At 48.8% G+C, this 27309-nt stretch overlaps 1 protein-coding gene across 5 annotated transcripts in view; it reads left to right on the top strand.

The window, feature by feature from the left end:
* Positions 1–9535: 9535 nt before the first annotated feature.
* The window catches only part of HS3ST1 (heparan sulfate-glucosamine 3-sulfotransferase 1), a 29718-nt gene continuing 11944 nt past the window's right edge, over positions 9536–27309 (top strand). For 2 of the 5 annotated variants that reach the window (XM_060655430.3, XM_060655429.3), the window contains exon 1: positions 9536–9961. The gene's annotated coding sequence lies outside the window, so the exon portion shown is untranslated. The other 3 variants (XM_081795492.1, XM_078446260.2, XM_078446261.2) reach the window with 3 other exon arrangements.

The following is a 27309-nucleotide window of genomic DNA, read 5'->3' as shown; positions in this document are numbered from 1 at the left end:
GAAAATTGAGGTCCAGTAACTTGCCCCAAATATATAAAGCTCTTTTGTAAGTCGATAACATAAAGACAAACAACCCAACAGAAAAATGGGCAAAACACATGAACAGGCGCTTCATAAAAGGGGATATCCAAACAGTCATTAAACACAGGAAAATGTGATCGACCTCATTTACCCTCAGAAAAATCCAGATTAAAACCAGAATGACACATTACTACATACTCGATTGAGTGCCTAAAATTAAATAGACTGATGGTACAAAGTCCTGGAGAAGAAGCAGAGCAATGGAAACTCACTTACTCCTTTCTGGTGGAGAAGGAGCCCACTCAGCCTCTTTGGAAAACAGTTTGACCTTCACCACTCAAGTCGGTCATTTGCAAGCCCTGTGATACAGCAATTCTTTGCCCAAGCGGAGCAAATGTAAATATTTGCACCTGTGTGCCAAAACACACGCACCAGAGTGTTCATAGAAGCATGATCTGGGAAAGTCCTAAATTCAAAACAATCCAAATACCATCGATAGTAGGATGACTACGAACATTCAGTATACACATACAACATAATACTATTCAGCGGTAACAATGAACTTCAGCTCCATGAAACGGCATGGGTGAATCTCATAAACAACACTGACCAAAGGACTGAAGCACAGAGGAACGTTGGGTGATTGCATTTAAATAAAGTTCCAAAGACTGCAAAATTAATCTCTAGTTTTAAAAGTCAAGAGAGTGGTGGCCTTGGGGAAGGACAGAGGGAGGGATGATAAGGGAGAGGCACGGGGGTCTTTTGGAGTGACCTCAGTGTTCCTTGCCTTGACCTGAGTGGCAAAGGAAGACCCATCCATATGTTTTAAAGAACCACATCTTTACTTCTGGTTCAAGAATTGGCTTAAAGTGTCACTTGCCCGTCTTCATAATTCATGCACAATCAGATGAGAAGGGTTTTTTTGTTGTTGTTGTTTTTTCCTTTAACAGGTAAATACTAACGTATTACACGCTAATTGATTTTTTTAAAATGAAAGACCTTGCCCCTGCTTGCACCTGTTTCGAAGGAACTGGAAATCCCAATGTACGAGAAATGCTATGCTTAATGTAGTTAAGCATAGAAACTCTAAGTAGGACAAACAGGCCATTTCAACTTCATGTTTTATTTCTCATTATTTACTCAGTGTTAATGCAGGAATTGCCTTTGGGTGGCTGGTGGAATTATTTCTTTGTTTTTGTTTTTTTTCCCTTCTTTTTAGTTTTCTGCGATTTTCCAAATTAGCTTTCATGAACAAGTATGACTTTTCATAAAATAAATACAAAAGTGTCCTTTAAAATATAGCTTACTTGGGGTACTTGGGTGGTTCAGTCGATTAAGCGTCTCACTCGTGACTTTGGCTCCTGTCGTGATATCACGATTGGTTCATGGGTTTGAGCCCTGTGTTGGGCACCATGCTGACAGTGCAGAACCTGCTTGGAATTCCCTCTCTCTCCCTCTCTCTCTCTCTCTCTCTCTCGGTTTCCTAAAATAAATAAACAAACAAACACACAAACAAACTTAAAATCAATACGATGTAGCTGACTTAACTCCTGGGTCCTGAGAGGTGGAGGTTTAAAGTGACACAGTCTTCTGTCATGTATCACTCTGTCCGTGCAGCTGCTTCTCTCGCCTCCCTTTTGCAGTAAATCCAGTAGAGAACGTTGCCATTTCAAACTCCTCTCTTGAAACCAGCCTCATGATCCTGGAACTCTGGCCCAGATCCCACCTCTTTGTGGGGTTTTCCTTCCCTGATCAGCCAGTTGGAAACAGACAGACCCTTAACGGTCGAGTTACAATGATTTTCTTCCTCTGAGTCCATCATATATTTTGATGGTTGGGATGCATCCCTAGGACCCAGCGGTGTCCGCCCCTTGACTGACAGATTGACTTACTAATCGATAAGTGCCTCGAAACTCGGTTCTGTATTTTGTACTTTCATGATTCTCTATTATAACATGTGATTCGAAAGGTCATGTGAAAGTTCTAGGGGGAAAAGAAATGTTATAAAAAAACACTTAAAGGTGATGTTCCCAAGACCTTAAGATGTAACACATTGCATTGCATTGACTTTAAGATTTTTTTTTTCCTTTTACATTTTATATTTATGAAATTGGGATTATCTCGTGATTGATGGCATCTTCCTGTTATTGTTGGTTGTGCTGTGGTCATGACCTTGATGTCCCTGCCTGCTCGTTGATGGACCGGCCTCCATGCTTCCAAACTGGCCTCCATGACCTCTGCCTCCTGGAGTCCACGCTTTCCCACGACCTTGACCCCTGGAGTGTGGGCTGGACCTACTGACCTGCATCGGCAAACAGAATGTGACACACGTGGCAGGATGTCGCTTCTGAGGTTAGGTGCCAGAAAGATAATGCCCTCCGTTCCGAGGGCCTTCTTGTGCTCTCTCGCTTTGTCAGAATGAGGAGACCGACTGTCATGTTACAAGCATCCTGGTGGAGAGGTCACGTGGCCAGGAGCTGAGGGAGGTCTCTGGAATAGCCAGTGAGGGCTGGCCCCCAGTCCACCCCCGCCTACAAGGAACCGAGTCCCGCCGACAGCTGAGTAAGTGAGCAGTCCTCCCTCGGGGAGCCTCCACATGGACTCGAGCCCTGACATACACCTCGACTAGAGCCTGAGCTACTCTGAGTGAGGGACAAGACCCAGCTGAGCCACGCCTGGATCCCTGATCCACAGACACCAAGAGATAATACGCGTGTGTTGTTTTAAGGCATTAACGTTGGGGGTAATTTGTAACGTAGCGATATATAATTAATACACCCACTACTTGTGTGACCCTCAGGAAGTTATTCACCATCCCTATATTCATAGGAAAAACAGGGATAGAAAGACTGCATTCAAATCGCTTAGCCCAAAGCTAATGAACAAACGCCATGAGTTTTATTTACCTCTACGTAGCTCTTCCTCCATTACGTTGTTTGATCGATTTTCCTCCTTTCGTACCAGTTAGTCAATGCTATGTTACTTTACAATACACCCTGTTACAAATGTATTGAGATACACTCGCCACCAGACCTGGGCACACTTACCCAGGGCAGAAGAGACAACCCCAGACCAGAGCAGGCCTCTCCCCCACAGGGAGGACCCCAGAACAGCAGCGGAGCCTCAGAGGTCGGGTGCTCCCTCCAAACAGCTTGCTCCCAAGACGAGGAAGGGCGGAGCCCATGAAGCATCTACCCTTATCCTTCCCAAGTTTGCCAGTAAATGGGTCCATCTGTCTCCGGAGGCAGGCAGTGTTCCTGCCAAACAGAGACGCTTCCAGAAAGAGGTGAATCCATAAAGGCAGGCCGAGTGAACCCAAGGCACCAGAGCTGGGAAGGGCATTCTTAACATCTACCAGGGGATAGCCCGACGCCTTTCTGATTTTCCGCTGCACGAAGACCGTGTCCTGCCCCCTTCTCATGTCCTGTGCTGGCAGAGAGTCAGAGCTATAGAACTTGGTGGTGCTGGAATGATCGCCCGTGGACAGGAGAGCCGAGGTCTGAAGCACCACAAGGAATCGAGGGCCCCAAGGTGAGGAGCTGCAACTCCACACCGGCTCTTATTTTTAAGGGCTGATCTTATGTGGGAGGAGAAAACCAATTACGCTGAGAACTGAGCTTAAAGCTTGGCATTTTATTTTGTCAATTAGTTTACTACATGCAATTATAACAATATCATGAATATTGGATTTAAATACCTTATGGCTGGTTAAATTCCTAGAATGTAAGTACATTCGGAAGGCATGAAGAAGAACCCTGGTCTCTGCTCCTTCACTGGGAGATAAAATATGAAATACACGGGAGTCCTGTTCCTAGTTCTGTGAAGTGCACACATGCAGTGAAAAGAGGAAGGGGAGAATTAGACCATGAGACGGAGAGAGAGCATAGGACTTGACTGTGAACCAGTTCTAAACCTACCATTGCTACTTGTGTGACCCTTGGGAAGTTATATAACATCCCTATATTCATACGAGAAACAGGGATAGAAAGAATGCGTTAAAATCGCTTAGCCCAAAGCTAATGAACAAATGCCATCAGTTTTCTTTACCGCTACGTAGCTCTTCCTCCATTATCCTGTTTGATGGATTTTCCTCATTTCGTACAAGTTAGCCAAGTTTACATTAACGTGTTGTTACAAATATATGGAGATCTGCTGCCTTGATCATTGAAAATGTGAAGGGCTGTTTTGTTTTGTTTACTTAAGAGTTACGTTGTCTGAGCTTCAAAGCATGCAGTGAAATACTTACCACTACCATCAAGGAGACAAAAAAATATATTATAAATTTTATTATTATATATAATATTAATATATATGATATATAATATTTTTATTATATATATATATATATACATACACATATATATGGCTAGGTCTTGTGTATTATATATTATACATATGTATATATATACATATATATGGCTAGGTCTTGTGAGTCCGTGGTCAACCTTTTCGTAAGAACAGTGTGCCAAAAATCTGGGGGAAAGGAACTCTAGGATCTTTCAAGCGACGCTTATCTTTGCCTCTGTTTTAAATCTGGAATCGAAACAAGGCTTAGGGAAGAGAAGGCAACAGGGTCAGTTTTCAGGGACGATAGGGGCCACACTGGAGAGCGTCAGAGGGTGTTCCCAGAGGACAGAGCTGCTAGAAATACGGGCTGCTTCAAGCGGACTCCGTAAGGACGTGAGAGGAAGATAGTCACAGTCCAAATTCTCCTTGGAGCTTTCCGGTGTGCAGAGCACCAGGAGCTCATGAGAATGATCCGACCGAATTGTTATTTTTCTGCTCACGCGTGTCTGTGAGCACCTTCGGGTAAGGGATTCGATTTTATTCTTCTCCACAAACATCCCTACCCCAGGGCTGCGATATGGGATGTACCCAGTACTCAGTAGTTGTTTCAACTCAACCGATGGGGCGGGAGAGAAAGGGAAAGAGCTTTATTTATTTATTTTTTTCCAAGAGTTGAACTCTCCAGTATCCTTGAACAAGGCCTAAAAAGGGAAAACCAGCAAAGATCTGCTCATCAAAGCATCGGTCAGCTTTGGTCCCAGCAAACCTAAAATCCAAGGGAGCGCCACAATTTCCCGCTGCCCCGAAGGCATCCCGGCGCTCAGCAGGGTCTGATAATCTGAACAAGGGGACCCCTTCGGGCCTGCAATATTGTAATTTCTGCAGCACTGATGTGTGTGATTCGGGGCAAAGTTGGACACAGGATCAGAAATAAACGCAGTATGTTGTCTGGAGTTGTTTATCCAACAGGAGTCATAGGAGCCCCAGGTACTTCCAGGGCCTCTCAAAAATGTTGTGTTTTTAAATTTTATTTTTAATGTTTATTTATTTTTGAGCCAGAGGAGACACAGCGTGAGCCGGGGAGGGGCAGAGAGAGAGGGAGACAAAGAATCCGAAGCAGCCTCCAGGCTCCGAGCCGTCAGCTTCGGTGTCGTCAGCTGCAAAATGAGAGGGTCTTGATAGGTGATCTGTAAGCTGCCAATATCCTAAGATACAAGAGGCTTTGTTGAGCACCTAGTATGTGTTCAACACCATGCCAGGTGCTCAGCAAGAAGTAGAGAGTCAAGACCCCACCTCTGTCCTAAGGGAGCAGAAAATCTTATCTCCAGGAGACACAGGACTGACCCCCGACTTCACCGAAACTCACTGGCATCAGTTAAGTTGTAAACTATGTTCTGCAGAAGCGAAGGAAGATAAATCACGTTCTGCAGAAGACAAAGGGAGGAAAATGGAGACAGAAGCAAACGCGCCACGGGTTCAACCAACAATCAGTAATAACACCGGCTGGGATTTTTTTCAAGGCTTTGGGGCCAGGTACCGTGCAACACGAATGACAGGACGTGTACATTTTGTCCTTGTACCAACCGTCTTAAAAACTGTGATTTCCTCCTACGACAAAAGCAAAGGGACACGGATTTACAGCCATGACATGAGTGGGAGTAATTAGGGCCCCAGAGGTAGAGGTGATTTCTCTGAGGCAGCTACCCTTCCAGTAAGAACTAGACTCCTCGCCCAGTGCTCTCTGTTATTAAATGGTTTGGTTATGTTTGCTTTTGTTAATTCTGTTTGTTTTCATGTGTCATGGAAAAGGGCGGTTGGGAGAAGGGGAGAAGAGGAGAGAGAAAAAGAGAGAGCTTGCTTCTCCTGAAGACGTTCAGGATCCATAGTCCCTCCACCTGCCTGGGTTCAATGTGATTTTATCTATAACTCCAGACTGTGGGGCTACGTACCCTGTATAGTCTTTCCTCCCATAATGACAGCTTGAATCTTTCAGGTTAATAGCATGAATATTAAGGAGTCCAATGGGATTCTTTATAAGCAGAGGAAATTGGGATCAGGTTAAAAATCCAATTTTAATAAACTTTCCAAGTCCTGATTTAGATGGTGCACTAATGGCTCTTACTGCTGAATCACCCGAAAAGTCAGATGTATTTTTAAAAGGTCCTTGTTGTATGGGAAGCTTGATGGATACTGTCTAATTGTACCTTGTGCGTTCTTGCCTTTATAGAAAAGATCGTGTGTAAAACTGATGAGAACAGATAGGCAAATGCACCATCCAGAAAGCTGGGCAGAGGGGAGGGCATTGGGTGTGAAAGATGATTTTCGCTCATTTGACCGAAACAAAGAGAACATGATTACACTGTGTGAAAATGGTATCCTCAAATAACTCCGCTAATTTGATTGTGCTCAGGTCTAGGATTGTTTCCATTTCTTTTGATTTGCTAATTAGCTGGCACGGTTGGCTCTAGAGAGAGAAAATGAGGGTCATATCCAGAAAACATGTAGGATGGCAATTCCTCCCAACTCACCCCACCCATCACGTACCTCCCCCAACCAGCGTCCAACTCCCAACTTGATGGGCATCCCTACAAACAATCGACGCGTCCATGATTAATGGATTATTTTATGCTTTTCTGAAAGCCAGACTTTTATCCCCTTATGACACCAAATTTATTCTTGGCATGTGTGGTTACAGGGTTGAATTATAACTTTGACCTTTGTGGGACCTAGCCTTCTAAATTAATTAACGAACAATTAAAAGTTAAATTTCATGGGGCGCCTGGGTGGCTCAGTCGGTTAAGCATCCCACTCTTGATTTCGGCTCAGGTCATGATCTCCGGGTTGGGGAGATCGTGCTCAGCCTCAGGCTCCAGGCTGACAGCACGGAACCTGCTTGGGATTCTCTCTCTCTCCCTCTCTCTCTGCCTGGCTCAGGCAAGGTTCTGGGGACAGAACACAGAGTTCTCCGTGGTTCCCATAATGGTCCCCACAACTCAAAGCATTTCTAGTCTAGTGGGGAAGACAAATCTCTACGCAGATATTTTCAATACAATATTTGTGTTCTTAAAGCTGAGCTGAGTCCTGGTGATACATAAATGCCTGAATAGGAAACCTAACTCATGCCCAGAAGAGGTCAGATGAGGCTGTTTAAGAGAAATGACAAATGTCTTGGCAGAGACCTAAAGCTAACAAAGAACAAAAAGGCCAATAACACTTTCTTATTTATCTAAACATAAGAACGTGGATCATTTTTAATTCACATTGACTGATTTTTTGTTTAAATGAGAGAAGCTGAAAATTCAGTCCTCAAATTCTTTTTTTTTTTTTTTTTACTCTTTTATTTATTTACGAGAGAGAGACAGAGTGCAAGTGGGGGAGGGGCAGAGAGAGAGGGAGACACAGAATCGGAAGCGGGCTCCAGGCTCCGAGCTGTCAGCCCAGAGCCGGACGCGGGACTCGAGCCCACTTACCACGAGATCATGACCTGAGCCGAAGTCAGAGACACTTAATCCTCAGTCCTCAAATTCTTGTCACTTGCCAGATCTACTTGGAATTGCTTCCTCCAAGAAGTGAAGCTTCTAGAAGAGACTCGGGGCTGGGGCCGAAGGTTCTTGTTCCTTTTCAGGACTTGTAGTGGGGAACTAAGGGGATCAGTGAACCTGCCCTCTGGCTCCCAGGGTGCTAAATGGAATCAGTGGCAGCCTCCCTGGGCATCTTGCAAATGAGAGGTGAGATTCCCAATTACGCACGCAAGCAATTTGAACTCTCAAGGAAAAGAAGTAATCATACCAACACAGAACATCAAAGCTGCCCCCTGTTTTGAAAGAACCCCTGATCTGCGCTTGGCTTTAGCTGCTGGTAGGAGCTAAAGGATGTTGGCAAGAGTTTATCTCAGATGACCGTTTGACCTGTACCAACTCATATATTATTTCACATAGCTTCATAGAATGGCGGGCGGGGGGGGGGGGGGGGGCGGCGGAAGCAGTTCTTTTAAAGCTAATGTAAATTTAAATGCTGAGGCTTTTCAAAGTAGGGCTTTAAAATGACTTAAAAATTCATCTATACATGCGTATATTACCCAAAATACCTATATCAGCATTAGTCTGGCTCAGAGAAATAGCCAGGGTCACAAAAACCCCTAAAAGCTTGTTTTCCAAAACAAGTCTCCAGTCTTGGCTCCCAGATGTTACTGGCTTTATCAGATAGAAAATGCTGGTGGTCATCGCCTCGCTTTCTAAGGGGACAAATAGGTAACCTTCCTCGAGTAAAGGGGTCCATTTCCCCCGGCAACCGTTCCTTCAATGGGCAAGTATTTCTAAACTAAGTAAAATTAAGGAAAGATTGTTTTTTCAAACTTAAATGACAAAGTCGAATTCTTCCACATCTTTATCTTCCAATATTTACGAGACGGAAGATGTGCTGAAATCTCACTGAGAATTAATTACCTGGAGGTGCATTTGGCGTGTTTCTTTGCGCCTCCCTTCCTGCTTCCCAGCACGTTTGTCTGCCGACCTGTCTCTGAGGGCAGCTTACTTTGGCTCAGGTAAGCGGGGCAGGGAGGCGATCCAGCCTCCGCAAGGGGACCCCAGCCCCACACCCCTCGAAACCGGAACTCCGAAGTTGAACTACTGAGATGCTGGTGGAATTCTCACCCCAAACCTCCAGCTACCGGATCTGGGGAGGGGACAGAGAATCCCTGCTTGATTTCCGAGCAGACGTGTGCAACCCTGGAGTGGCAGCAAAAGCAGCGGTGAATTCTCCGCGCTCTCCCGGGAAATCCGCATCCACTCCCGGACGCGCAACCGAGCCGGCTCCGGGCGCGGATTCCCGCTCCGGCTGGGGCTCCCGGGTCGCCGGCGTCCCGGCCGGGAGGCGGTGCGAGCTCCCGGGGAGGGCCCCCTCCGCCTCCAGGGCGGCGCAAGAAGCGCGGGCGCCTAAGGTGGGTCACCTGCCAGGGAGGAAACTGGGGGTGCAGACGCACCTGGGAGGGGCGCCGACCCCGTGGCCGTGCGGAGCAGGAGGGTGCAGAAAAAGGGGGGAGGGAGGCTGGAGTTCGGACCTAGCCTTTCGCAGCGGGGGAGAGGGCGTGGACGGGACGTCCCAGGTTTGCGGCGCAGGCAGCGTCACCCAATCCACAGCCGACCCCACCCTCCGGGCCGCGCGGGTCCCCTCCCTCTGGACTGAAACCCGAGGAGCCGCCGCGCCGCGGGGCCCGATGCACTTGTCCGCTACCGGTCGGCGGGAGGCGAGAACCCGGCGCGGCCGCTCGGAGCGGGCCCGACTCGGGGCAGCACCGGAGCGGGCCGGGCAGCAGTGGGCGCTCGCGATCCTCCTCTGCCCAACGCGCTCTCCCTCAGGGCCCGGCCTCCTCCGTCCCCTCCTCCTGCTCCTGCTCCTCCTCCCGCTCCTCCCCTCCGCGGGACTGATCGCCGAGCCTCCCGCCTGCAAAGTCCCCGGCGCGCCGGCAGCTACCAGCCGCCGTCTCTGCTGGATCTCCGTGGGTGCCTGCGCCCCAGCCTCGTCCGCCTGCCCCGAGGCGCCCCCCTCCCTCCCGGCTCGCTCCGCCGGCCGCCGGTGCTCCGCGGCGCTGCCCATGGCCCAGCCCGAGAGCCGACTTCGGGCGCCGGACCGGCTGGACCGCGGCGCAGCTCAGGTGAGTGCCGCGCGCCTGTGGCGGGGGCCTCCCAGGCTGGGGAGTGGCAAGACGTGGGGCCGTCGGGGTGCCCTCACCGGCGTCCCGGATTAAGGGCGAGAGCAGAGCCCAAGGTGAGTCGAGGCTGGAGCAAGTGGAGTGGATTGGGGGGAACAGGGAAGGAGAGATCCGGGGTTTTCTCATCCTTCTCACCTCCTGCCTTGCCCTCTCAGCTCTGCAAATCCCGAGGGACTTTTTTTTTTATTCCCCTTATGGACAGGTTTTCGGCTTTTTGACTTTGTGGATTGGATCCTCCCCCAGCAGAGCCAGGGGGCTAGTTCCTGCCCAGCGCATCTCCCTGGGACGGCTCGGGGCGGCCGGAGCGCAGCGCGCAGCAAAGCCCGGGTACCACTCTGGCCGGGAACTGGGGCAGGGATCCAGTCAGCAAAAGTCAGTCGGTGGAGAGAGCACCCCGGGTGGGGAAACCTAGGTCTGCCTTGCCTTTGCATTTGGATGGAGTGGAGGAGACACGGGACATCTCCCAAGGGGCGGGGATGTTCCGGCGGAGAGAGATTAAGGCGATGGACCATAGGTAATCTCTTTCCCGAATGCCAGTTCTACACCGTCCTGCTTTTTCATAGTACTTTTCACCGATTTTTTTCTGCTTCTGTTTCTCTTTCGAGCACCACCTTGGGTGGTGGCGGCAGATGAGGGTGGGGGGAGGCGGGGCGCCCACCCGCGATGGGAGCGCACAAGACCCCCTCTCGGAACCGGGGGCACAACTAGGCGAGCCTGACATCTCCAGGTGCGCTCTCTGAGCCAGCCGGCGGACTGCGCGCTGCTCCCCCTTCTGGCCCCAGCCTGTCCCGGGAGCCGGAGGGCCGGCTTCCAGAGCCGGGCATAGGATGGAGAAGCGGGCGGGAGCTGGAGCGGGGTTGCAAGGCTCGGGGTGGGGGGTGCGCTTGGCTGCGCGGTTGTTTGCCGGCGCTGTGCGTCTTCCATTTCACCCCCTTCGCTGGCGGGCGTCCCCGCTTCTTCGTGCACCCAGGCCCCTCTCTCGGGAGCTGGGTTGCATCTCTCCTCCGCCCTCCACTGTGCAGGACAAGACGTAGCCTTGCCTCGCTTCGCCTTGCCTTGCGCGCGTCTCGCTCCTCCCCCAGCGTTATCCGCCGGCTATTTTTAGCCACTACTTGCAGGAAGGTGCTTTTGGGGGGATTCTGGGGAGGCGACTCCAAATCCATTCTCTTCGCACTGCGCTCCCAGAAGCGGTACCCTGCTGGCAGGGAGCAGCCGCGAGGAACAGCCAAGTGAGGATGGAGAGTATCCGCTCCTCCTCCCGCAGCCAGAGCTCTCGGAACCCGGGCACCACCGGCTCGGCTGCGCCGCCCGCCGCCCGCCAAGGGAGCCGGTCCCGGGAGGAGTCCCTTGCGTCCGGGCGCCGTCGTTTGGCTGGCTTTCGTGGCTGCAGCCCGGGCGCACGCAGGATCCTTTGGGTCCTAACTCTTGCGTTCTCGCTTTGCAGCCACATCTCACCTAATTTCATTGAAAGGCAATTACCAACTTCCACTCAAGGGTTAATTCCAGGAATTCCGTCTTAAAAAGGGGTGGGGGAGGAAGGGACATAACCTAACTTCTGTCTCCCTGTGTTTAGAAAGCCCATCCTTTGGCGTTTGGAAATACTCTTGTTTTCAGCAAGATTGGGTGCAACTAGAAAAGCCTGACCTCGTGAAATTCCGGGAGATGGACGCTTCAACTGCAAATCCTCGCGTTATTCTTTGCATTTCCAGGGCTTACATCCTTTTACTTCCATAAGATTGCAGAAGTAACATGTTCAAATGGACCATTGTGTTACATAAGGTTTTCCCCAGAACTAGAAGAGAAGGATCAGCTTCTCAAGGAGCCTTTCTGGGCTCCAGTGGGTCCCTCTAACTCTCAGCCCGTGTTGATGGGGATCTGGGATTCACAACTTCGTGACTAAGCATTCCTAAGTCCTCGCAGTTAATTAGGACAGCAGCATTGAGTGAGGATTGGCCCAAGCTGCCTGGTGTATGGTGCACTGTAGCTTTAAAATGGGAGGTTTGGGTTTTTTGTTTTGTTTTGTTTTTTTTTGTTTTTGTTTTTGCTTGGGAAGCTGGTGAGAAAGTGGTACCTTGAACTTGCAAATGGGATTGGGAAAATCCCAGGGCTCGTAGCTCTGTTGTTGGTACCCCTAGTATAAAGCCACAAGTCCTCCAGTCCAAAGCAGTGCTTTGCTCTGTGTAGATGCTTAGGAACCCTTTGCTTGGACTCCCCAATACAGTTGAGGCTTGTGCTTTCGTTGTCAAAAGAAGAAAGTTCCTTACTGGAAAAGCCCCGAGAGAGCTCTTTGAAGGGAAAAGCAATGTGGAAGCTTTTCTTACCTTGAATTACCATCTGATAGTGACCGGAAGCGGCTGGAAGTACGGACGGGCTGATGTAGAATTGCTTGATCCGTGCACACTGCCTTTCCCCTGCCAGGGCATCTACCCAGGGTAACTAACACACACCCACCTTGAGTACTGAGTCGTGAGTCGTGTTCTCTCTGTTGAGCCTAGAGACTGGAGAGAAGAACACTACAATGTATTGATATCCTGTAGGTGATATCCTGTAGGTGAGCCTGTCCCAGGGTCAGGGCTCAGACAGCAGGCTCCGGGGCATGTCTCTAAGCCAGGATCCCCGTTCTGAGAGACAGTCTTGGAGGGGTGAAGACAAAGCTGGAGAGTTGTAATGCTCTAGCTGCTATGTAGCAAATGCAGTAACTTTTCAGTGGGCGTTGGAATAGACCAAGTTGTCCTCCGTGATTTTGGTGTATCTTCTTTGGACTCCACCAATGAACCAGTGCTTCCTACCGAAGCTGCCCTTTTCTAAGTGGGGAGAGTGGTGAGTGTGCTAGTGGGATTTGCAGGCCGCCTCTTGCCCCAGGCCCTAAGCAAATTAGCTTTCCCTCGGAGCCTTGAATTCTTCCTCTGAAAAATAAGAGGCTGAAAGATTTTTTATGAGAAAGTGAGAAAACGTATGTGCAGAGCATTTGGCAATTGTGAAACAAGGGTGAAAAATGTTCAGGGCTACTTACCATGTATTTCCTGCAAATTTCATTTGGTCTGTTTTAATGTTAATTACAGATTGCTGATGTCTGTGTCAATTACATATGCTAAAGGTTAAATGGAGGAGAGGATTTCATATAATGGGCTGGTATCTCCTTGTGATCACCTAAAATTCGTCAGCACCAGGCCTCCCTGCTCCTCAGAACCGTTAGTCTCTTGTTTTCAGGATCAGAGTTAAATTTTGTAGCGTATTTTTTAAGAGTTAACTTAATGGATTTTGTATCTTAACATATGTATGTATGTATGTATATTTCGAGGAAGGGAGCTGAAATTGATTAATCAGAAAAGGAGAAGAGTTGCAGATGAGTGCATCAGTTGGGGCAGAGTAATACATGATCAATTTCAGGACAGGAACTGGGTCTCCCTTGTCTAAATCTGTCATCAGCATAAAGCACTGGGTCTCTGTTGCATTGTGCGTGTTCCAGATTTGGCCCCAGGACCTAGCTAAGTGCCTGGTCACTTAATAAATGGCTCAACAAGTAGTTTTGAATGAACGATTGGACGGAATCTCCACAGCAACCCTGTGTTGTGCACAGACAGATGGCATGATTTCTATTTTAGAGATTTGGAATGTGTAGATCAGAAGAAAAGTTAACTGGTTTTCTTGAAGGTACAGAAGATTCCAGATTGGAGTTCGGGTCTGTCTGTTCTCTTTCTGTGCCGCTGCACTGATCATATTGCCCCATCCCTCCCATCACCACCTAGGATCCTCCTACCCCACAGTGGACTTTTGCATTTTGGAAGGTGTCCCTGGAGGGACTTTTCAGTGGGAGGTGGGGCGCTCTTTCTCCTTGTCCATCTCTCTGGGCCCTGAACGGAGGCTCGATTGGAGGATCCCACCTGGGACCTGGCATCTTGAGGGACTTGCTAAGGGACGTCAGGACAGCTAAGTGTTCATTTACCACCGTGAGTCATGAATCAAGTGGCGTCAGCAGCAGCGGGAGATTTCAGGATTTCCCAGAGGTGCTGTTCCCATGGCATGACCCTGACATGTTCCCTGGCACCCAGGTTTCCTTCCTTCTCTTTTTCCAAGCCTGGCTTTTTAGCTTCTCGGCTTCTCATCAATTCCTGGAGGTAACCCTTAGTCTTCAAGGAAGCTCCTTTTTCTGAGTTAGCCGGAATTGTAACCAGCTCTTGTGCAGCCTCTCACGATCCGTCTTCAGGCCTGCCTCCGGCATGAAGCTTTCTCAGCTTCCTCTCCCCACAGGGAATTAAGCTCATAGCTTTTTCAGGCCGTTAGAATAATATTTACTGGGCCATAGTTTGTCAATGGTTATGTGGTACCACCAGAGTTCTGGAAAAATGAATACATTATTCTTCCGAAGAATAGCTTGAACATAATGGAAATAGATCCCAGTTGGCATCTTTTCTTTTTTTTTTTTTTTTTTTTTTTTTTCCCTCCATGTTGCCTGCTTTTTGGTAGCTTTCCAGCAGGGGTCGTACATTCAAATGCCTTCCGAGGCCAGGCCAGTACCAGCCTGAGTGAAACAGGCCTTAGCTGGTGCCTGGTTGAGAAGTGTGGGGTTTGGGCACTGGAGCTCAGCCCCACCATCAGGGTGGCCAGGACCTCTGGCCCTGTCCAGCCACATCTGATTTTTTTTTTTCCAAGAGCTGTAAGCTCACCATTTTGCAAAGAATCTACTGAGTTTTAAGTACCAGCAGTTGAGTCGATTTTTTAAAAAATAATACCATGTGGGCCAAACAGAGCACTTCTGTAAGTAGACTTTATATCTGTCGCACAGGCCTCCAGTGTATGGCCTCTGGTTTCTGGGGAGAGAGAAGAAATCGGTTGGAATATGAGACTATGTAAAATCAGTTACCCAGAATGTTGAAGCAAAGGTGTTATCGGGCGTGCTGTGTAGACAGCATTCCAGTGAGTTACCCTTCATGTTCAAGGAGCGTTTGCTTGGCGGTTCCTGTTCCCTGTCCTAAGAGGCAGTTACAACGATCACATTTAGACCTTTAACACATGTGTACTGACTTCCAGCCATGGACCGAGGATTGCACTACTCACTGGTGGCACAGGAGGGAATAACACAGGTGGAAATTCTTGACCTTGTACTTACCTTCCAGGGGACAGGACAGATTAAAGCAAGATGGATGATAATCTGTCCTCCTTTGGATAGTGATATGCTAAGGAGAAATCAGGAGAAGGCCATATGAAAAGCCAGAGTGCTAGGCTAATACCTTAGGCCAGGAACCAGGGATCCCAAAGTTCAGTCTCTTGACTCAGTGTAATCAAAGTGAAATGTCATAATCTGACATAAAAGATTGTTGGTGTGGGTGTTTAGACCCTTGATCGTATTCTAGGAGTTGCTGTTGCAGGTAAACCCCTGAAAACAGACTGTACTCTTTAAAAAATAATAATAATGTTTATTTTTGAGAGAGAGAGAGAGAGAGAGAGAGAGAGCGAGCAGGGGAGGGGCAGATAGAGATTGGGAGACACAGAATCCGAAGCAGGCTCCAGGGTCTGAGCTGTCAGCACAGAGCCTGACTTGGGGCCGGAATTTAAGATGGTGACCTGAGCAGAAGTCAGACGCTTAACCAACTGAGCCACCCAGGCGCCCCAGACTATACTGTTAATTTTAATGAAATCGACTATTGAGTCCATTTGTTGCGTGTCTATCGGGTGCCAGACACTGGAGTAAGTGCTGGAATCCATTAATGAACAAAACCCATCAAGGACTAGTCCTCAAGGAAATTGGAGACCAGCGTGGAAGACATTAATAAATGATCACAGAAGAGTAGGTAACTAAAGTGAGCAAGCATTGTGGGACGTCCGCCTTAACTATTGAGGTTTGGCACTTGGAACTCTGGCATTCAGTACCTTTGTAATCAAGCATCTGATCTGTGCTAGCAACCCTTTCTGTCTCTGCTTCTCTGCCTGGTTGAAGCCAGGACCCCACCATCAGTGAAGATTTTTTTGAACCTTTAATTTCTTTACCTAGCAATGACATTTTGTATCCTTCTGAAAGTTCATTTTGTATCACAAAAACGAAGTATGTTAATTTTGTTTAATGTTTATTTTTGAGCGAGAGAGCATGGGCAAGGGAGGGGCAGAGAGAGAAGGGAACAGAGGATGCAGAGAGAGAGAGCATGAGCCGGGAAGGGAGAGAGAGAAGGGAACAGAAGAAAAGAGGCAGGCTCTGCGCGCTGAACTGAGCCACTCAGGTGCCCCCAAAATAAGGTATTCTAAAAGTTGTTTCTATGTGTGAAAGGTACTTGTGCCCTTTGAAACTCTGATACGTACTCTGCCAAATTTACCCTGGGCTTTGATGTTGACTGTAGTGTAGAAGATTAAAAAATAGATCTTACTCTTAAGGAACTTAGAGTGAGTATGGCAGTCAGATCAATTAGCATGTTTTTACACAGGAGGGGTAAATACATAGTGCTTGGGGCTTTGCCTGGGTCCTTGACACACCTTTCCTGGAGAATACCTCCTTCCAATCAATGTGTTGATTTCTTTCATTGCAGTCCTTTTCTCTCATAGCATGATTTTGTAGCAATAATGTTTATCTGGAGTCATCGTGTTAACTTCTCAGGCTCTCTTGCTTTATTCTGTGACTCCCCATCAGAACATGTGCCCCAGGGGGGCAGACATCTGGCATGCAGGCATGTTTCTCCCACCAGCTCCTAGAACAGTGTTACTGGTTCCAAGTGGTTGCTCAGAAAAGAAACAAGAGGCAACATTTCTTTCCGGGGGGAACTAGGGAAGGCTTCTTGGGGAAGAAATATTTAAGGAAAGAGAGAGAGAGGCATGGGGAGAAAAGCCAAAGAAGGATGATAAAACAGAGTCTCCCTTTGTATAGACCCCCAAGCCCTCCTTGAGTCATTTGTCCAAGTTAGGGATTCCTAATGTGGTCAGCCCAGGTGAATAGCGGGTTAACAGGAACCCTTTGTTGAACAGATCTGGGCTGTTCCAAAGCATTCTGGCATGCAAAGAATGAAAAAAAGATTTAAAAAGAATTAAAAAATGGGGAAAAAAAAGAAAATCATGACACTGATAATTCCTTACTTTTATGTAGAGTGATAATACCCATAGTCTCCTTTGTTTTTTGTTTTTTGGTTGTTGTTGTTTTTCCTGCACCCAGCCCTTCAAGGGAGCCGGAGAGCCGGAGAGCTCTTAGCATCTTCATTTTTTTTTTTTTTTTTTTTTTTATTTAAGGAAACTGAGGTCTGGAATTGAGGCAACTTTTCTTAGATCCCCAGAACGAGGGAGGCAGATCCCAGATTTGCAGCCATGATTCCCCACCTGCAGTGAGCAGATGGCCCAAGGTGGAGACTCCTTAAATCCCTGGAGGACCGAGGAGCCCGCATTTTCTTTAAAGGAAGAAATATATTTAGATTTAAAACATTCGCATCTCCTTTTATTTGTCAAGAACTTCCATTTCAGCACTTTCCGAAATGCATTTTGTGTCTTGTTGAATTTCCCCTAGAATTCCTGCCGATTAGGTACACGCGCAGTAAGCTGTTTCATGTAAATGTCTCCACTCCTTAGTTTAGGAGAGTCAATCAGAGTCCTGTATCAGCAGTTAAATACAGCGGGAGAAAGGTGATTGCGGATGCAGCTGAAATGAAAAGCATGCTTGCCTTGCTGTGCTCAGAAAAATAAATACTTGAGTGGCGAGGAGTGAGCACGGACTGGGCATCTCCTTCGGAAAACTTGCTGGCACTTTATTTAAATTATGTCTTACACCAGGTATTTTTTCCCCAGCGTCCAGGATCGGAAGGAGGGAGAAGGTGACAGTGACAGATTTCTGGGGTTCGATTTTGGAGTTACTGTTGTGGTGGAGAGCACGTGGCTTTTGAAGTCACATCTGTTTGAATGGCTGATGTCCCCTCACCGACCGTCATCCTGAGAAATACAGTTTTCTGGGCCTCTGTTTTGTTAACGTTCTAATGAGAATTACAGGAGATTGCCATTAGAAAATGCCTAGCAAAATCTCCAGAAAACATATATTCTTCTTGTGTAGAGTTGCCAGATCTTACAAGTAAAAATATAGGACATCCAGTTAAATTTCAATTTGAGCAACCTGTCATGTTTTGGTACAGGTGTATCCCAGATACTAAGTATTAAAAAAGTATCCATTGTTTTATGAAATATAAATTTGACTGGGAGAACTGTATTTTATTAAGTGTTCCTATTCTCGTGGGGACTGTTCTGAGAGATTATTTTGGTGAAAGTCCTAGAATCCTAAGAAGTTAGAGAGGGGAGAACAGTAATATTGAAGGTGATGTAATCTTGACCTTGGACCGGGGTGTGGTCCAAGGAGAAAAGGAGGGGTTATTTTCTCTGGTGAGCTAAGCAGGGGCTCAATCCAAGGCAAGCTTGTTTGTTTGCTCACAGAAGCAAAAGAATTGTGGCTCTAACCAGATCTCTCAGTGCATTTAATAAGTGAGACAGATTCTCTCCCAAGTGGTGACAGCGTGTACCAGATTATTCCCAACAACTTCTGGAAGACGGGGTTTGAACCCCGTGAGGCCACCAGGATACAGTCAAATATTGCACCAAGCACATTCCCGTAGGGCTGGGGTTGCAAAGACAAGGTCCAAACAAGGGCTCCGCTGAGGCCACTGAAGGAAACTTCAGGCTTTGAAAACCCACACCTGCCACTGCTCCCCCTTCTGCTGAACCCAAAGCTAATAAAACTGTTCCAGGGTCTTCCAGACTCGCTCCTCCCAGCAGATGACCTCAGGTGATAAATTGAGTCAGAAAGCTCCCTGAAGACTGCTGGAGTAGGTTGCTCTGAGGATGGCAGTGAAAATGCTGTGTTTCCATTTTAGGTAATAACCTGGTGGGGAGCGAAATTAACAAGGCTTCCGTTGCTCGTGGACTTTCCAAAGCAGTTTTATGATTTCCTCAGTAGTGAGATACTGCCCATGGCCAGGTCATTAGTTTCTGTTTCATAGAACATTACTAAGTCTTCATTTAACCTGAGCTGCTCACTAGCAGTGTTTATTTACCTGCAGCGTGGGCCAGAAAATAGGCGAAACATCACAACAGTTAGCACCCAGGCTTACCCAGCCAGGGATCTAGTTAGAATCCACTTTTCTGCTTCTCAGCCACAAAGCAACAGGTGCTTCTTTGCCGCAGAACAGCAGGAGAGGCCAGTTCCTTCTCATCGCTAAGCCTCCGTCTCCGCATCTGCAAAATGGGCATAATTACAATTGCAGCACAGGATCGCTTAGTGCACATTAAACCAAACAAGCAAGGCAAGCATCCCACAGTGCCTGACTCACAGTTAACGTTACCAAAAAAGATACCATTATTAAGGCGACAGAAGGAAGCAATACAGGCTCTATCTAGAAATGTCAGGGACCAGGACTGATCTCATGCGTCGTTTTCTGGGGAGACTGTCTGAGTCTCTTGCTCTTTGTTTCTCGAGTGTTCACTTATAGAATTTAAACCAACCTTGTTATTTCATTTTCTGGGCCAAGGGATTAGAAGCAGCAATGCAGAGAAGGTAAGGAAGGAGATGTGAGGGCAGGAACCGAGTAGAGGAGGGGAACCTGGGTAAGAGGGAGGGGGACAGAAAGGAACTAGAGAAGCAGCCTGGACGGAGAAACCATTAAAAGCAGACAGCAGAGTTTGAAGAACGTGGAAGGCCGTGACCTGTTGTAACGGGGGCAGTCTTCGGAAGCCCCGGTCTAAATCCCAGTGCTGTCATTTCAGTCAATGCCACCTCCACTCCCTTCCCCGAAGCTTCTCAGGACCCCAACTGAATGTCCATGGCCTTGAGGGAAAGACACACAGCTGTAATGGTGGTCCTGGAAAGAACGGAGAATGGGATATAAAAGGTGAAGCTGGGGCCTCTCTCCAGTTCAGTGACAGTACGAAATCACAGGTACAGACTGAAGACAGGGGGACCCAGTGCTGTCTGGTGGAGGGACCGGCCACGGTCCCCTCGTCGTCTTCCTCTGGCTGCAAGGGAGTTTGTTACTCTTGAGTTGGCTTTAAATCTCCTTTCATTAAATATCAGCCCTTAGTAAAGAGGGTTTCAGGGGGCATCTCTTCTGCCTGATTATTCCCTGTGAAATGGTTACACCTCCCTGGTCTCTAAGCCCCATCTACACACATCATAGGAACCCACCATTTCCATGGGGGATGGACCCATCCTCCTCAGTCTTTCTCAAGGGGAGAGCATTCTTGGGGCCAGGCCAGTCTAGAGTTCATAGGGCACACAGTCTAGAGTTCTCTGGGCACAAAATGGTACCCTTTGCCCCAGAAAGGAGTATATTATTTGACTTGGGGAAAATGATTTTGTTTTTCCAAACCTTATATATAGTTGCCTTACCTGTTCACTGGGTTTATGCTTCTCATGGACTTTTGAGGTGAGAGTCGCGTTATATGATGCATGTAAAACACCTATTTGAGAGCCTGGTACAGACCAAATGTTGTAATGCAGTACTGAGTGGCCCCGGTTAGCTTTTCTTGTATGGTAAGGCTGATTTTGTTTGAAAAGCAGATCAGGAATGTCCGTAAGGATAGTATTTCACCTTCCAGTCTGCCTCCTCCTTCCAGCTGAACCCCCCCCCCGCCCCCAGCTGGTGAGAGGGCCATGATGTTGTCCCCGGGGTGGCCTCTCTCAGTGTTCTGCTCTTACAAAAAGAACAAGGTGGGGGGACTCTCTTCTTTTCATTGGAGAAGGAGATCTTTCTCAAAAGCCTGTGCAGGATTCCCCTATAGGTCCCATTCGCCAAAAACTTGGTCACATGCCACGGGCCAGAATCACAGAAGAGGAAACGGAGGCACACAGACATTTGAAACAGTGGGAGGGTGTCCCACTGGGGCCGGAGCCCATCAACTACGTAACCCTGAATTGGTCCCTGTTGCCTTTGAGCAACTCTTACGCTCATGTTTGTACATTGTAGCCGGGAATTGATCCTGTTCCGCGTCCTGTCTCTTTTATTGCTGTCTTCAGCTGAAACACACATCTTGTATTCTTCTGGTTTCACTTTTATTTGCCTCCCCAGCTCCGTCACTTTTACGGCTATTTGCAATCTGCAGTATTTCTCTATGTTAAGCTCTCCCCCGGACCCAAGCAGACTTCGCAAAAACATAATCGGGTCCCTGCCCTGTCCCCCGATGCAGAACATCCCTAGGAGCCCCATTATTTACAGTATCAGCGTTTCAGTGCAGGACTCTGAAACACAGGGGGAGGTCCGTGCCCGGCCGCCTCGCTTCACGGCGGCATCCCCCTGGGCAAGGTAGTCTCTCCAGAAGTCACATATTGTTCGTGATTTTCAATTATGCGTGTTTATACACTTATTTACTTAATGTTTCATCTGTTTCAGTAGGTGAAACTGTAGGAGGACGGAGGTGTTGTCTAGAGCCCCCAAACCTGGAACCAGCCTGAACCAGTGCCCGGCAGGCAGGTGGCACCTAAGAAATAATGCAGGACCCCAGTACCCTCTGTTTCAGGGTTGTCGGGATTAAATGTGGTGATTCGTACAGGAGGTTTCACGTGCATAGTGGGTGATCAGAGGCTAGCTTTCCCGTTTTGTTTTTTTTATATAGTAAAAGGAATGAAATTCAAGTCCCCGCAGCACGGCGTCCACGTTCCCGTCTTTCAAGCCTCACGCTCGCTGTTTGCTGTTCCTTCCAATGCCTCGTATTCAGACCGTAGCACCACCACCCCGCGTTCCCCCAGATAAATCAGGAATGTGGACAAGAATTCTGCCTGTGCAGTCTTGTGCCCGGCTGCCCTCTCCCCATCCTCCCCAGTTATGGGCCGTGTCACAGGCTTGTCCTGGATGCCCTCGCCGTCCGCTGCCCCCGCTGCGTGATGAATAAATGTGTGTGTGGTAGCCCCGTGGACACACACGAGGGTTGCACTTTTCCTATTGGGAGGTGGGCGTGGCCGTGTGACTTGCTGTGCACAAGGACAGTGAGGCCAAGTGACGCGTGTCACATCTGGCCCAGAGCTTTGAGAACCGCCCATGCATTGTGCATTTTCTCTTCCCCTCTCGCTTGTGATGTGCACCGTTTGAGACAGCAGGTGTTCTGTCGTTCTAGGTCTCTGGGAGACTTTCGTGAACCGAGGCCTGCCACCAGCCCACTTGGGACGAGCAGCCAAGGGAGGAGGGGCTGCCTGGGGAGGTGGTGTTCGTCTCCCTTACCCTAGCGTGGCCCTGCCTGTGCAGTTGTCCTGGAGTGTGCCTTCCCACACAGGTGACATTAGTGTCATCACTTGCTGTTTCGGCCGCATCCCTCAGGAAACAGCTTCCCTGGAGAGCGGGGCAAACCACCGCTTCTAGAGCTGTGCACCCCCCGCGCCTGGTCCAGGAGATCAATGCAGGATTGCTGAAGAACGTGGGGACCTGCATGGTGAGAAGGGGTGTGGGAGGGTTTCCAGTGGAGTTGAGAAGTGAAAGTGTCATTATTATAAACATATATTTTTTTTAAGCTCACTTATTTTTGAGAGAGAGCGTGAGCGGGAGAGGGGCAGAGAGAAAGGCGGCCAGAGGATCGGAAGCGGGCTCTGCGATGACAGCACAGAGCCCCACGCGGGGCTCCAGCTCACGAACCGTGAAATCATGACCTGAGCTGCAGTCGGACGCTTAAGCGACAGAGCCACCCAGGTGCCCCGAAAGTGCCATTATTATCAATAGAGATATTTCTGTTTCTTGGAGAGGAGGCTGATGTTTGCGTTCAGATTTCTCGAGCTTAGATGGGCAGCTCTCCTTTGTCCCAAGAAGATGTTCCCTGGGTAGAGTCACCTCCACCCAGTGGCCTGTCCTTTGTAGAGCTCCGGTAACAGCTGTGTGCCCACGAGCCTCCCCAGCCTCGCCCAGCCTTGGTCCGGGGACCTCTTTACACTTTCAGTCTTGAGGGGTGGGGCCTGCCTTGCTGGCTGCTGATCCCCGGCGACCCCTTCTCCGCGGCTGATCCCCAGCTACTCCTTCTCCGTTGCTGATCCCCAACTACCCCTCCTTCACCGTCAATTTCAGCAAAAGTGGCAGAAGGGCTGTAGGTTGGCAGGGAGCCATTCGTGAGGATCCTGGTGACACAGGCCACCGGGCCCCTCTGATTTCCACGACCCCATGTGTTGAGAATTGGCTTCACCTGCTGCCTTTTCTTACTTGAATGGTGCTTTATGGTCCTTCCCTAAAGATGGCACAAAGGCTAATTATCTCATAATGGCTGTCCTTTAAAAACATTAGATTAAGAGCCACTTTAGGCTTTTAATTCTGCTTTTTTCTTGTCATCTGTATCTCTCTGCCTGGCTATCAACACAGCAGAATTTCCTGTTTGCACCCAAGAGTGCTTTTTTCTTATTGCCAACTTTGGGAAGGGTGTGGTTCTCTCATTACTAGTGACAGTTATGTAAGCAGACCCGTTGTTATAAAACCGAAATTGTTGTGATTATCGTTCCTTTGTGCTTCTCTTCAGGCCGATGTCATCAAGCACCGTTGACTGAGCAAATATGATTGTGTAGGAAGGATCCACCTGTCCTATACAGGTGGGCCAGGGTTGCTGCTGCTGTTGTTGTTGTCCCCTGCAATACCTCATTTAATTCTTCCAAAAAAAATTTTTTTTTGTTGTTCATGTTTATTGGTTTTCGAGAGAGTGAGAGAGACAGAGTGCAAGCAGGGGAGGGGTAGAGAGAGAAGGAGACACAGAATCGGAAGTAGGCTCCAGGCTCCGAGCTGTCAGCACAGAGCCCGACGCGGGGCTGGAACCCATGAGCCACGAGATCATGACCTGATCCAGAGTCGGACCCTTAACCGCCTGAGCCATCCAGGCGCCCCTCTCATTTAATTCTTGTAGCCACTCAAGATGATAAGAAAAGATTTCTGTCTTTGGGTGGGGAAACTGAGGCCCAGAGAGGAAAGTGACTCTTCCACGGGCAAATACCTAAGGCAGGGTCTAAATCCTGGTAGATCTGAACTCCCTTGCTTTGATCTTCCCTTTGATCTTCCCTCACCCCTGCATTCATTTCTCTATTTCCTTGTTATTGCTTTACACTGAACCTCAGTTAAAAGCATTGAACTTGAGGGTGTCTGGGTGGCTCAGTCGGTTAAGCATCTGACTCTTGAGTCTGGCTCGGGTCTTGGTCCCAGGGTGGTGAGATCAGGAGATCAAGACCTGTCTCACACTCCGTACTCAGCATGAAACCTGCTTGAGATTCTCTCTCCCTCTCCTCCCTCTGCCCCTCCCCTGTTTGCACTCTCTCTCCCTCTCAAGAAAAAAAAAAAATAAAAGCATTGAACTTGGTTTTTGTCCTCACCAGCCCTCGGAATATTTCTCAGGGGTTTTCCATGAAGCATGTCCCAAACTACCCTCTTCTTGGATGGTTTTTAAGTTGCTAAAATAGTGTCCCTCCCATAGCCTCCCACATCTCATCAGGCTGGAAGTGCTTGTCTCCCTGTCTTGCCCCCTACACAGTGAGCCCCCTTGGGGCTGAGAGGACACATCTTCCCGTGTCCCTGGGCAATGCCAGCGAGAGGACCAGCACGCAGGAGGCCTGGCATCTGTGTCCTGAGTGGATGACCTAGGCTCCTGGGTTGTGTCTGAGGGAAGAAGGAAGATAGTCATGGTAAGAGGCAATCCTCTTGGAATCCGGTTTAGTGACTCAACATTATTCAATGTCTTAGTCTTTATGACTCTCAGCATTTGAAGACAAATGATGGAAAGCCAAACCAGAAATCTCAGCACGATCTTCAAGCCTCATTTAATTTGAACTATTGTTCCTTGTCAAACCTATTCCTTCTCCGGGGTACATTGGATGCTAATGAGCCTGCTGGTTTAAGTTGGGTGCCAGTCTGGAGTCCACAGCCCGGTCTGCATGTTCAGACCAGTTGGTGGGGGAAGTGAAGGTGGTTGTCAAAGTCGAAAGGCAGCGTGGGGTCCGTCAGTTTTGTTGTTTCGATGCCTATCGAGACTCCTGTCGCTGAAGCATCCTATGGGCTAGCAGGTTGCAGGGCCTCAAGGTGTGGGTTGCCTTCATTAATGCGTTAATGGCCTTGAAGGCGTGTGAGAGTAGCAGGAAGTCTTGAAAATTCAGTTCCTCATTGGAGCTGTCACACAGGTGCGCACACACACGAACACACAAGCTACACTTCATGTAGTAACGTGCCCTTTCGTCCTCATGGCAATCTGCAGAGTGGGCGCTCTCACCACCCCAACATTTCAGGGGAGGACATGAGGCACACACAGCCACATCACTCGCTGTTGGTCACCCAGTGGGAGTCAGGGATGAGCCAAGACTCAAACCCGCTCTCTGAACCACCAGCCTCCCGCGTCGCGATGATCTCTGAATGTCCTCCCCTGATGCCCGGTTGTTTCAAATACTGTAAGACCTAACAAGTAAATACTATATTAAGAGTATAAAATAGAAATCATTTTGGCATCAACATTCAGAGAGAATCATCCGGGTGGTGATAGATTTAACTTAACGTGTAGTAGGATGTTTCATCTGAAGGTACTGAAATGAGATAACAAGAGATCACAGAGACGGTTGGGTCAAGGGCAGGGTCTAGGTGTTCTGGCTACATTCAGGGGCACTCCGGGAGAGAGAAAATAAGACAGGAACTCCCAGTTTAAGTAAACTCCTTATACAGAACGTAATGCTTCCGTCAGAGGCAGATGAAATACTGGCTCGTTTCGTAGAACCCAAAGCTTCAGAGTAGAGGATTAGTCAACTTGAATAGTGTTTTTCAAGTTGTTTCAAGCGAGGGGTAGAAGGAAATCACGGTCACGTGTGGGAATGTGTGTGGTGGGGGAAAACACTACAAGCTGTTGCTTTAGTCGGTGCCATCACGTGAAGAGCAACACTTTAATTCAGGACAGGAGGAAATACGGCCGGTATAAAATCCAAACCAGCCACGGCCCCCCCCCCTCCCCCCGCTTTAATGGTCCACATGCCTGCTTCCCCTCAGCTCCTCTCAGGCAGGACCGGCTTCCTCATTGACCCGCTGGTGAGTTTCACGGTGCCTGTCAATGCCAAGTGCTCACTTCAATGTCTGTTTTTAAACGATCGTGTGAAACCAAGAACAGGCATGTTCAAAAGGAAAGATGGACTCTTGGGCCAAACGTGCGCGGTAGTTTCCAAGATTTTCCGTTAACCCGCCCCCACTTGGAGCATGTGAATGGTGCTGCTGGGATTCAGGCTCAGGACCTGATGCTGCCTTCCATTGCCGAGGCTCTTTTCCCCCTCCCCGTCTTTCTAAATCCCTGAGCCTGCCGCCTCTCCGGACCCCACGCCTGCCGGCTGGGGCAGCCTTACCACCGTGTCCCACAGGCTGCATCTCCGAAGCAGCCCCAGTGCAGAAACGGACCCCAGGTCTCCTCCCAGATGATGCCTGGACATTGGCTGCCTTTTCCGAGGGCTCCTACCGGGCCGTCCCTGCCCTCGTTCCAGCTCAGCGTTGCCTCTGGGCTGTCGTGTAACTGTGGCTGCATCTACGCTCACACTGAATGTGGTGATCACTTCCCTTCCATGCTTGTCTTCTCCTCTGCAGGGTGCTTTGAGGACAGCGGCTAGATTCTTTCTATATCCCCAGTAACTCAGGACAATTTTAGAAACACTGTGGGTGCCTTGCCCAAGTGATCACCTCTGGGCAGAGTCTGGACCTCAGGCATCAGTCTCCGCAGCCTCGCCCATCGGCCTCCCCACCTCCCGACCTTCACCACACTTGACAACTAATATCTGTTTGTGACGTTCATGAAAATCAGGAGCCTTCACGGAAATATTCACAGTTGAATCTTGGAAACCTCAAAGATCAGGTCACACGGGTCCTTCCTCTCCAGCATCCAGGGATTTGGCAGCTGCTGCCTCTTTAAGACAGATCACATCCACGGGTGCTGGCTGCAGTCCCCACTGTCCAGCCAGCTTTGCCCTTTGATGTCACCTGTTACCCCAGGAAATACACAGCGGTCCCAGGAAGCCCACTTGTCTTTGCTTTTACCGGTAAGGGCTGTGTGTCGGTGGGCTCAGGCAGCTGTAACTAAGTGCCATACGCGACCCGCTAAAACACCAACAAACGTTTCCACAGTTCTGGCATCTGCCAAGTTCAAGACCAGGATGTCCCCAGGCTCAGCCCCTGCGGAGAGCTCTCTTCCTGGCTTGAAGGCTGCGTCCTCACTTGGCAGAGAGACCCCTCCGGTCTCCCTTCTTACCCCGTCACTATCCCCATCTTGGGTCCTTTTCCTTATGACCTCATCGAAACCTCATTCTCTCCCAGAATCCCCACCTCCAAATGCCATCCCATCGTGGCTGAAGGCTTCAACGTGGGGATTTTGAG

Source organism: Panthera onca, chromosome B1 (genome assembly GCF_046562875.1).
Source record: "Panthera onca isolate mPanOnc1 chromosome B1, mPanOnc1 haplotype 2, whole genome shotgun sequence".
NCBI lineage: Eukaryota > Metazoa > Chordata > Mammalia > Carnivora > Felidae > Panthera > Panthera onca.
The sequence above is the reverse complement of the archived record's forward strand: the minus strand, read 5'-3'. Positions and strand labels throughout refer to the sequence as shown.